The sequence below is a fragment of the Urocitellus parryii genome, chromosome 5 (genome assembly GCF_045843805.1).
Source record: "Urocitellus parryii isolate mUroPar1 chromosome 5, mUroPar1.hap1, whole genome shotgun sequence".
In the NCBI taxonomy this organism is placed as follows: Eukaryota; Metazoa; Chordata; class Mammalia; order Rodentia; family Sciuridae; genus Urocitellus; species Urocitellus parryii.
The window spans coordinates 177,139,388-177,151,620 of NC_135535.1; the positions used below are offsets into that span (position 1 = coordinate 177,139,388).

At 35.9% G+C, this 12,233-nt stretch overlaps 1 protein-coding gene across 9 annotated transcripts in view; it reads left to right on the plus strand.

Moving 5' to 3' along the window:
- The window catches only part of Exoc6 (exocyst complex component 6), a 217,487-nt gene that overhangs the window by 201,881 nt on the left and 3,373 nt on the right, over positions 1-12,233 (plus strand). The gene's annotated exons all lie outside the window — the stretch shown is intronic.

Sequence of the window (12,233 nt, forward strand, 5' to 3'; positions counted from 1 at the left end):
GCATATTGTAAAAGAAATTAGTATCAGTGAAAAGGTCAATAGTGATCTCTTGAGAGCCAATTGGATATAATCATGATGAATTTTTTACTAATATCAGAAGACAAATTACTGAGGGGCTTTTTAATTTGAAAATAAATCTTTTATAATATTTTTGCCTAAAATTATGTTTAGGTATATATTTCAATGCTTAATACTAATGTTAAGTGACATTTTAGTTCCTACAGTATTTTACAATGTAAAGTTTTCTCCTTTTCTTTGATTCTTTTCTGTGTTTTCTTAAATGTCAGGGCATTGTTAATTATCTTCAGTCTGTGAATCTACGATTTTCATGATCATGATATTCTAAGCCTTGAGAATCAGAAGGAAGGGACTTCAGAAAATCTAATCACTGGTTCTACAGCTCTCAAAAACTCTCCCCTTAGCAGGGCTGTTGCAGCTGCTCCAGGTGTTCTGAGATTTCACACATTCAGGTAGATGTTTCCCTGCCCTTTTGGAAATCTAATTGCAGCCTTCACCATTTTTCTCTATGAGACCTGGTCAGACACTGCCATTTCTCAGTGAAATTAAATCCCTTTTTTCACTTTCATTTTCCCCTCCCCAACCTCCTGACCTTTCTCCTGTTTTGTTCCCTTATTCTATGTAGTCTCTCTTTTCATTTCGTCCAGCACTCTTACATCGAATCACTTGAAAACCTTCACTCCAATATAAATGGCCTTACTGCTTCAACTGTTGTCAGAATGCTTTCTTCACCGTCTCCTCATAAAATTCAGGGTATACTATCACTGCAGCCCTCTCTAGTTGCCATGCACATTTTTTTCACCGGCTAAGCAGTGAAAAAGATTGGTATCCCCTTAATTGCCCATTTCTATTCAGAGACCTTTGTTCTTCCTTACTTGAGAGAAGCTGCAGCCCCTTGGAGCTTTCTTTCATTCATTTCCATAACCAGTAGTCTCCCACTGTTGAATTTGCAGATATGCACACCGAACCGCACTTCCTTTCTGTCATTCTCAGGTGGTAAGTAGCCATTTTAATGAGGCTCTCTCCTCCTTTGCCCTTGACCCTATCTTTTCTATGGGACTTTGTTTCAGTATTCACCTACCTTTCTTTTCCTTTAGCCTTTTCCTGATTACTGCAGCCTAAAAACATGTTCAAATCTCTCCTATCCAAAAGAGAATCTTCTGGTTTCATTCTAGCTATTTCCAACCTCTCTTCTCTCTTTTGCATTAAATTTTCTTAAAAGAGTAGTTTAGAACTTATTATCATTTTTCTTCATTTCTCGTTCATTCCTCAGTTCTTAGTATCTGCTTTGCCATGTGCTAAAACAATATTCACTTAGGTCACCAGAGAAGGCTAGTAAATGTGTTTAGCCTTTATCTGACTGGTTCTTTCTGTCACAACGAATGGTGTTCATCATGTCCTCTTTAAAATCTCCTCTCCTTTGAAAGTTGAACTCTATTAATGTTTTTATTTTTATTTTCTTTTTTTAAATGACAGCAATACCAAACCGTATTATAAATCATGATGTGATACATTTTTTTTAATATTTATTTTTTAGTTTTCGGCGGACACAACATCTTTGTTTGTATGTGGTGCTGAGGATTGAACCTGGGCCGCACCGATTTCCAGGCGAACACGCTACCGCTTGAGCCACATCCCCAGCCCCCTTTTATTTTCTTTGTGGTCTCCTTTTCTTGTTCCCTAAATATCCCTGAGGTTTCTTCTGCAGCATACTCCCTTTGTCTCTGCTCTTTACCTGAGTGAGCTGATCCACTCTTCATCATGTCTCTGATGTAAACTGATATGAGCTCCAGATACACATCAGATTGTTTGGTAGATACTTCTGTTTAGATGTATGTCCCACATCCTTTCAATATGTCATTTTCCCTCATTGTTGGATCATGTCTTCTTTCTATGTTCTGTTTTGGTTGGTGGAAGCATGTCTTATAGCTAATCAACAAGTCCTAGGAATTTTTTCTCCAAAATATTTCTCAGACCCATCCTCTTCTCTCCATCTTAAGTATCTGCCTACACCTATGCATCCTCTTCTATGCCAGCTACCTATCTCAGTTTATTATAAGGTTGTCAAAACAGTCTTATATTTTTTTGTCTTAAGTTTTTTCTCCTTAAATTCATTCTTCACAAAACTATTAGAGTTACCTAAGTAGTGAATCTGACCAAGTCAGCTCCCTTGTTTAGAACCTATCAATGGCTATCCAAAATTCCCAAATAAGGCACATATATCCTTTTGTGATCCAGACAGCCCCTGTCCTTTCCTCCAGCCTGTCCTGAACTTGTATTTCAATTTAGCAGTACTAAAGTGCATCACACTCCTAATGAGCACACTATTTCTCATCTTTGTGCCTTTCCTCATGTTGTTCCATCTGCTTAAAATATTTTTACATGTCCTGAATTAACTCCTTCTTAAGACTCAGTTTAGGTATCACCTTAGAGGGTTTTTCAGGTCTTTTTACCCTGCCTCGCAATATTTAGCAATATTTAATGCTCTACTACTAATCATTTGTACATAGCTCTGTCAATGAGATGAAACCCAGGACCTTGATCATGCTAAGCAAGTGTTCTGCCGAGCTATACCCCAAGCTTAAAGCATTAGCTCCTAGGTGTTTTCTTATTCAAGTGACAAATAAGAAAAGCAAATAATATCCTCAAAGGGTTTTTTTGAGGGGAGTGGCACTGGGGATGGAACCCAGTGGGACTTTACCATTGAGCTACATCCCCTGTCAGGTTCTTGTTCAATTGCCAAGGCTACCCTGCAATTGTGATCCTCCTGTCTTAGCCTCTCGAATTTGCCGAGATTACAGGAATGCACCACCACACCCAGCTTCATGGAATATTGATGAAATGAGATAATGGAGGACTTGATTATCCCCAACCAATGGAGCTAATTTCTAACAATCTTAAGCACCATAATTAAATGTCATATTTTTTAATTATTCTTTTAAAATAATGCTTACTCATTTTAACTTGTGGTGTTTATTAAGGCTTTCTTTAAAGTTATTCCCCAGATTCTTACCAGGAATTAAGTTCTACTTTTAATATTTATAACTACTTCCAACTTTTTTACCTATTAATATCTTTCTCCTCTTTTTTGTTTTCCTCCTAATTATCATCAATGAAATTTTACCTTCTCACATGAATTGACGGAACTGGGCCATGCACTGTTTTTATGTATTACAAAGAAGAGACGCTGTGGCTTAGGTTTTTTTCTGATGGTCGAGTAAGATGTTTATGCAAAGTGTCAATGGAAACAATTATCTTAACAGGATGACACAGTTGATTTTCCTTAGAAATGTCCTGATTTCCTGTTTAGGTTATCCAGAGGTCAGGTAGGGATTTTTCTTTGCACTCCCATAGTGCAGATTCACATTATACGAGGATTGTAGGACTTAGGTCACAATCCATTTAATTCCAGTGGCTGCATTTATCTTCCCAAGGAATGTGTTTCCTTTGTTTTTATTTAGTTTCCTTTTTTGTGTTCTATTGCTGTAACCTGTAGTAAGGATGTGTTACCAATAGCTACTTGCCAGTAGTTGCTTCTTAATTAAACTGCATCTTAAAAGTTCATCTTTTGCCCATTTTGAAGTTCACATGGATACCTGCGGGAGTCAGAATGTTGCAGTGTTGTCACTGTTACCTTGTCTTAGAAATCTCTTCACTAACTGAGCACTCAGGCAAGCATCAAGCCCCAAAGTAGGCCTTGCCTGCATGCTGTGAATTCCTGCCGTAGTGAATCAGCTTCAGTGTGGTTTGATTTTGATAACTGCCCTCCTCCCCGTATTTAATTATGCCTTGAGGTTGTGGAAAGACATTTATCTGTTGAAACAGTCTAAGTAGCAAGTGTTCTGACATGTTTATTGAGCAAATTATTATATCTGACAAAAGGTAATTACATATACAATCAGGTTTGGAAGTAAATGAATAATTAGGGGTTAAAAAATAAGTGCCTTTTAGATTCAAGAAAAATAAACTAAATACATATTTTTAATTGAGTGAATATGGTAAAATCTATTATATGATTTGAAAGAAAGAACTGACTAAGGATGCAAGCCCCCTTAAATGCAAGTACTCACTACTATGTTATAATATTCTTTCTCTTTGATCTGAGTTTCTTTTTAAAGAGGGAATGACAAGATGTCTCTGGTGTCTAAAGTATTTAGTTTTAATTTTAGTTGAGCTTTTTTTTCCTTTAAATCAACAGCATTAATAACATAATGGCATTCATAATGGCAAATTATGAATATTGTTTGACTTACTAAAATTTTAGAGTCTCACATGTGACGAATTTTATTGAAGATTAAGTTAATTGAGCTATTAAATTCACCAAGTTTTCATTTGCTTGATTTTAAATCACAACCATTAGCTAGGAGGGATGGGGGGAGTTGGTGGAGAATACCCACTTAGATTCCTAACAATTTGAAAAAAACTAGTATTCCCTCCCCCTTGTTTTTCTTAACAGGTGCTCTAAAAAGGAGTACATAAAGAAATTCAAGCTTAGTCTAGCGTGTGTCATTAAAGCATCTGCCATGTTCTGGAATATAGACACATCAGCATACAATTTTTTTCATTGACTAATCCATATTGTCTTCTTTTGTTGCTTGAGTTCTTCCAAAGTCCATTCATACTGGCAGATCTTATTTCTTCATAGCTTCAATGAAACAAAATGACTCATCAGAGAAAACTGAAAATCTGGTGAACACCTCTCTTATGAATTTCAGGGTTTAATTTCCTTAGTTTTGAAAGTCTTTGAGCCTCATTGATGAAGTCATTACATAATTGCCTATTTTGTAAGTATAGCAGATGATGTAATGAATTTGGACAGAAAAATTAAATGTATGACCTGGGAATGCTATTTAACATGTTTGGTGGTGGCATCACTAGAGTACATAAGTTAATCTCAGGAGCAGAACTTTAAACTCAAAAGTTGTATTAGTAATTTACATGTAAACAATAACATAACCATATTGTTAGTATGTAAGACATAAATTCTGTGTAGACTTATGAAATTATGTTAAAAGGTAACATATGCAGATGGTGGAAGGAGATGGACATCATTACTCTAGGTACATGTATAATTACATGAATGGTGTTTCTCTACACTGTGTACAACCAGAGAATTGAAATGTTTTTGCACCCTATTTATGTACAATGAATTGAAGTACATTCTGCTGCCATATACAACTAAGTAGAACAAATAAGAAGAAATTTTTTAAAAAAGGTAACATATACAGTTTATCTCAACATTTAGTTGGTGCTTACTATATTACCAGGTGCTGGGTCAAATGTGAAGGTATACATTTTAAGTAAAACAAAGTCATCATCCTTGAAGCATTTACAGAGTATGTTACAGGAGGAGGAAAAAGCACTTCAGCCACTGGGATATTGGAAATATCGAGCCCTTAGATAGCCATGAATCATTAAAACTAAAAAATGAATTACTGATGTTTGATTATTTAATGGGTAGAGAAACTAACCCTTGAAAAATAAAGTAGTACAGTATACCATGATAAATAATGTGATAGCAGTATATGGAAGGTATTGTGAGGACACAGAAAAGGAGCAGCTCACCCAGACAAGGTGCTGTCAGAGGGCTGCCTGCACAGTTGCTTGCTTACCGAAGTTTTTTTTTTTTTTTCTTTTTGTGGTGCTGGGAATTCCATATAGCTGAGCATCAAAAATACTTGAAGAGCATTCTACCTCTGCCATATGCAGTTCATCTGAGTAAAGTGACTTAAGAGCACCAGTGCCTTTCAGCAGCCTCTTCTGCATGAAGTGCTCAGAGGTCACTCCTAGTCCTCACAGAGGAAGAGTGGCAAGACTGGCTGACACTAGGCTTGGCAAATGGGACATTTGAAGAAGGCAGACTTGAGTGAAAGTGTATCAGAAATCCAGTAGGTAGCCAAGGAAAATTAAAACCTAAAGGCAAGAAAGGGAGGTTGCCGAAGGCACAATATTGTTTTGCTTCTTTATAGTTTTGACCAGGCTTCTTCTGGCTGATACTTAAAATTATCTTCTATTCTGCAAGTGGAGTTTTCTGATTATGGTTTCACATAGTGGTAAAAGAAGGAAAAGCCAAATGCTTTAAAAATCATGGAGCCAAGTGTGGTGGTGCACACCTATAGTCTCCATGATCCTGAAGAGTGAGGCAATAGGATCTCAAGTTTGAGACCAGCCTCAGCAACTTCGCAAAACCCTCTCACAAAAATAAAAAATAAAAAATATGGGGCTCATTATTTGATTCCATTATCTATTTAGAAAAAGGACTTCTGCTTTTTCTCCAATGTGGCTAATTTAGTAAGACCTATTTTTCTTGAATTCCCAGTGGCAGCTAATTAGGAATTGTTCGAAGGACAAGTATTCTTCCTAAAAGCTGTATTGGATTTAGGAGTTTTGTTGTTGTTTAAACCTCTGGAGCACTCTAGGAAGCTTTGCTTCAGCTTTGTTTTTTGGTGGCAAAGGAAAACCGATCTCCTGGTTTACTTTTGGAATCTGCAAAGCAACCCTGAGGTCCCAGGTGGATTTAGTGTTTGGAAAAGGGAACTTGGGGAACTAAGGTTGACCCTGAGCCCCCAGGTCACTGTTCACATTTACAAAAGCAAACCTAGTATCCCCAATTGCTTTTCTCTTGAGGTTGGCTTAACTTTATTTTCTTCTGTCTTGGGTCACTGCCCCTGAGGTGCTTCAAAAGCAAAATCCAAAAGACCCAAAACAAAGAAAGCTAAACCAGATTCAAGGAAAAAATGACCTGGAAACGTGTATTCATTTTTACAAAGGCAAAAAGCCACTTCAAGAGTTCCAAAGAATGGTTTTAAATCTGCCTAGATTCATTCTGTCATTTGCATAAAGTGACTTCATCAAGTCTGAGACCCCAAGTTTCTTGGGTGTGGTTTAGGAGTGAGTTCCTGGGATAGGAAGCTGTCAGCAAGCTAAATGGGTTGACACAGATAGATTCCTCCGTAATTCAACTTTTTGAGCCTATAAATGGGACCACCCATGCAACCTCTTCTCCCCTTAAGCTGCTCTTTTTGTTTTCTGGACACACAGGGAGCACTGAGGAAATGAAATTTATAACTCATGTACAAGTATTGGTGTAAATCCACTTAATGTTATTAGTTATGAAGGGTATTTTTGAATCCTTGGTGGGAAAAAAAGGATACTAATTTCAGATAATCTTATAAATCGTGATGAGATAAAACTGAGGCACATTGTTTTGCTATTCATTTTTATATGATCCATAGTTTGCTTACTTCCCAAAAGGATTTAAGGTGGAATTATTTTACTCAACTGTTGGGACAAACCTGTTTATATAACTTAATACCAATTTTCATTACCATATACCTGACTTTATCCTTTAATAAGTAATTATAAAATTACTTCTGGATAATCCAGGGAGATTTTTGTTTTTGTTCATGTTTGATCCACATCTTTGAATTTCAGTTATATGTGTTAACTAATAAATTCACCTGTTGAGACACCATGTCTTACTGTTTGTTTACAAGACTCAAAGAGATTTTGTGTGATTAATAACAAATGTATTATTTGTGCATTGCCATCTGAAGGAAGCACTACTCAAATAGAGGTGAGATTTTCTATAATTGAGGTTTTAATATTAAAAACACAGCATATCCTGTGAAACCTGAGCAATTGTGAGAGGCAGTCCCCAAAGCATTGACTATAATATGGAGTGAAGCTGAATGTCAGTGATTTCACCTGACAGCATCCAAGTTTCCTCTTTTCTTCCCATCACACTCTGATGCTGGAGCAATTTTGATTTTTTTCATTGTTGCATTATAATTGGACATAATAGTGGACTGTTGTTACATATTCATCTGTGTACATAACATAATTTTGTTAGTTTTATTCTCCATTTCTCCCCTTTCCTTTCCCTCCTCCCTTCACCTGGCTTCCTTCCTCTCCTCCAGTGGTCTCCCTTCTGTTTTCAGTCATATTGTTTTTAGGCTATCAAAATCAAAAAACAGGATTTGTGCTTCTCAGTCAGAACAGGAATGGGTAGCAACCTAAGGAAATAGATTTAGGCCCTAAAATCTGGCCAAGTGGGACCGAGGAATAAAGTCCTGGTTTTGTGTTATACCGTTCTTTTTACAGAAATGTATTTTAAAAATTGGAAAATGACCTTATAATTGTTGTGGATCAAAGATAACATTCAGAAATATTAGTGGTGCTTTCTCTAGAAATTGTTTTACTCAATAACTAGACCTAATGCAAAAATAATATCATGAAGGAATCTACCCTCTTTATCAATATGCTATCCCCATTGAAATCCTGGGAGAGACGGAGAGGAGTCAGTTTGCCTACAGGCAGTATAAGCCAGAGTAGTTTATAATGTGCTCTTTTTTTTAAAATTTAAACTCGTGAAACTTAAGTTAAAAACTCCTCGGTATACTTGGAATAGTAGTCTGTTATCGTAAATCAGTTCTTTCTTGAATATCTACTGAGTGGTTTCATTATGCTGAACACACTTTGATTTTGCTTGCCAGCTTGGTGAAGCTTTTCTCTCTTTACTCCTTCCAGCAGTAGTGTGCATTTGAAAAATCCTTATATTCATGGAAATGAGAAATCAGAAAATGAGATCAGCATGCTTGCTGGCCCCATTCCTCTCTTATCTACATCCATTCATCCTTTGGAACCTAGACACTGAAGTGGTACTCAAATGTTCAGCCTTTAGATTCAATGAAAGCCAGGTTCACTGGCACACACCTGTAATCCCAATAGTTTTGGGAGGTTGAGGAAGGAGAATCCCAGTTTCGAGGCCAGCCTGGGAAATTTAGGGAGTCCCTGTCTCAAAACAAAAAATAAAAAGGACTAGAGATGAAGCTCAGCGGTAAAGCACCCTCAGCTTAATCCCCACTACAAGAAAAGAGAAGAGAAGAATCCAACAGAGACTGAGAATAATGAATAAACAATCAGTGGTTTCTATCTTATTCTGTATTAAAGTAATAGTAGCTTCCTCATGTCTTACTGTAGCTTAATAGTAGGATGTTCTGTGAATAGTGTTTTTTTTAATAATTTCATATTAACACCAACGTATTACCTATTTTTTTTGTTTTGTTTTTATCTTTTTGTGGATCAAACTCAGGGATGTCTTACCTCTGAGCTACATTTCCAAGTCCTCCATTTTTTAATTTATTTATTTATTTATTTCTAACTTGTTATACATGGCAGCAGGATGCATTTCAATTCATATTACAATTTTTCATGTCTCCAGTTGTACACAAAGTAGAGTCACACCATTTGTGTCCTCATACATGTACTTAGGGTAATAATGTCCATCTCATTCCACCATCTTTCCTACCCCCAAACCCCTTTCCTTCTGCTCCATCCCCTTTGTCCTATCTGAAGTTCCTCCATTCCTCCCATACTCCCTTCCCCATCCCATTATGGATCAGTATTTTGGGGGGGGGGAGGACGGGGGATTGGCTTACTTCACTTAGCATAATATTCTAGCCCTTCTTATTTTTTTTATTTTGAGATGGGGTCTTGATAAATTGCTGTGGTTGACTTCAAACATTCAATTCTCCTGCCTCAGGCTCCCAAGTTGCTGAAATTATGGGTGTGTGTAACTATGCCCAGCTTTTTTCTTGTTTATTGCATCCCCACTTAATAATGTAAGCTGCTTGGGGAATGGGATATTGCCTGATTTCAGTACGTGTATGGTACTTAGCATAGTGTCTGGAATGTTACAGGTGGGCAGTCAATATTTGTTGAATAACTAAAGGGATTTTTATCTTGATGTTTAGACCTTTAATCCATATTGGCAATGCATTGCATCATCTTTAATGTGCAGCTTTCCACAGATACATGTATAGATCAATTATGCACAAGTACTAATGTAAATGTGACAGCACGTATATTTGTCTACATGTGAGCAGGTAGGTTAAGTTTTGTGATTCTTGTAGTTTCTAGAGATTTGCATGTGATATTTGGCCATATATTAAAATTATAAGTTTAGTGTTTAGGAAAGTTCTGTTTTTGTGTTGTAGAAGAAACAGTACTGTATTCAGAGGTGCAATTGATGTAGGCTTTTAATTCATTAAGTAGACTCCTCCTTTCTCACCAGGGTGTAGAAAAACTTAGAAAGAAAAAGAACTTTATTTAAGACTCTTTCCTCTTCTACATCCCAAAGGTCACATTGCTAATAATGCCTTTGGAAAGAAAGGGAGATGACAACCAATATATTAAGTGGTTACTTTCTGCTGACTGTTTGCATGATCACATACACTTGTGCAAACACATACATAAACCTGAGAGGAATCCTTCAGAATGAGGCTTTTACTGATGACTGTGAAAGGTGTTCATTATTAGAATGTATTTTAATACGTGAATATATAAATTTTAAATCCATAGTATTAGCAAATGTTCATTGTAGAGTATTATGAAAGTAAGTAGCAGTTACCCATAATGTCACCATATAAATAACTACCATTGTTAATATTTTTTAAGTCTTTTTTTTTAATGGGTTCTCACTAAATTGATGAGGCTGGCCTTGAACTCAGTATCCTCCCTGCCTCAGTCTCCTGAGAAACTGAAATTACAGGTGTACACTACCAAGCCCAGCTTTTCTTTTAGTTATGTTTTATATGTTTTTTAAATTAAGTAGCAACATTTATCATAAACATCTTCCCAAGTAATTTAAAATTCTATGTAAATTTTAAGCACATACTATTATATTCATCATGCAGATACACCTCACTACTTAATCACTCATAACACTGGGATTAATGGTGTTTTCAATTTTTTGATAACCAAATAACATCCAAATAACATTTTTGAGTTTACCATCTTTGTGCATAAATTTTTGTTTACCTTTATTAATGTTACCTGAAGTTACATTCCTTTAGAAGTGCAATTACTGAGTCAGAGAATGTCCATTTTTATAAGGTGCTTAAACACTTGGAGGATCACATTGCAGATAAATTATATCAATTATATTTTCACCACCTGAGTGTATGAAAGTAACTTTCTCTCCATGTGAAAAAAGAGGAAAAGTATTTACTGACAAACAACAGTAAAAAATTTACATATAAGTTTCCTTTTCTTTTTCAAACAGTATATTAAACATTGTTTCAGTATGCTTTCTGTACCAGTGTTTCAACTTCTAGTATGGCCTAGAATGTTTTCTTGTCTGACAGTAAGTGGCTTTTAGTAGTTACTTTCAGTAGCTAATATTTTTTATAGCAGTTTCTACCTTTTGCAAGAGCCTCTATTGAAAGTTGTAAATTGGATGGAAAAATAGTCAGACAAGTCCCTTGCCTTCCTAAAGAAAAGATAGTTTATTCTAACCTTTACTTAGTTGTGGTTAATAACCCTTGAAGTTTCATCCTTCTCAGAGTCAGTAGGTCAGTTTATGTATTCTTCAAGTAAATCCAAATGCTTCCTTCATTTGAAAGTTAAACCAGTAGTCTCCTAACTTATGCAGTGAGTTTAAAAAAAAAAAATAGGGGAAGTAGTAACTAAAGCATTTAGCTTTCTGAAACAATTCAGATGGGGATAGGAAGTTGGTTTTAAATGGCTTAAAGGGGATTACTGTTTTAAAGTTGGATAAGGAGTTTGGTGCTTTGGGTTAGGCATGGCATTGCTTTTAAAAGATTACTTCCATATTTGACAATGATTCTAACTGGAGTTTATAAAGCAAACAGTCAATTTTAAGACACTATGGAAAACAAGAGAGTTTCTTTTTTTGTTGTTGTTTGTTTATACAAAATGATTGCCTAAAGTTAACAGGCCAAATCCTGAAGTCCTCCTTTCATAATAATACTGGGGATCTGTCACCAGGGAGAATCCAGCAGAGGTTCTTTAATGCACTTAATTGAGATTATCTGAGCCTTTGGTTTGAATTACTTTAGAAAAGTCTGCATGCAAACAACTCCTTTGAAAGGTAAACATATCTTTAAGGAAAAGGGTTCTTTAAATTTCTTTGTATAGTTAGTAGCATCAACCCCTATTAATTAAATATGAGTACTGACTGAACAATGAATAAATATAAATTCTCTAGACATTAGCATGTGTTAATATAATTCACAGAACAATGAAAGTTTTTATTTATGATCATTTGAAAATTCAGTATTTATTAGAAAAACAACTATTGACAGTTTTAGTAATTCCAAAGTAAAAAAGATAATGTCCTGGGGCTGGGGTTGTGGCTCAGTGGTGGAGTGCTTGCTTAGCATGCATGAGGCACTGGGTTCCATCCTCTGAAC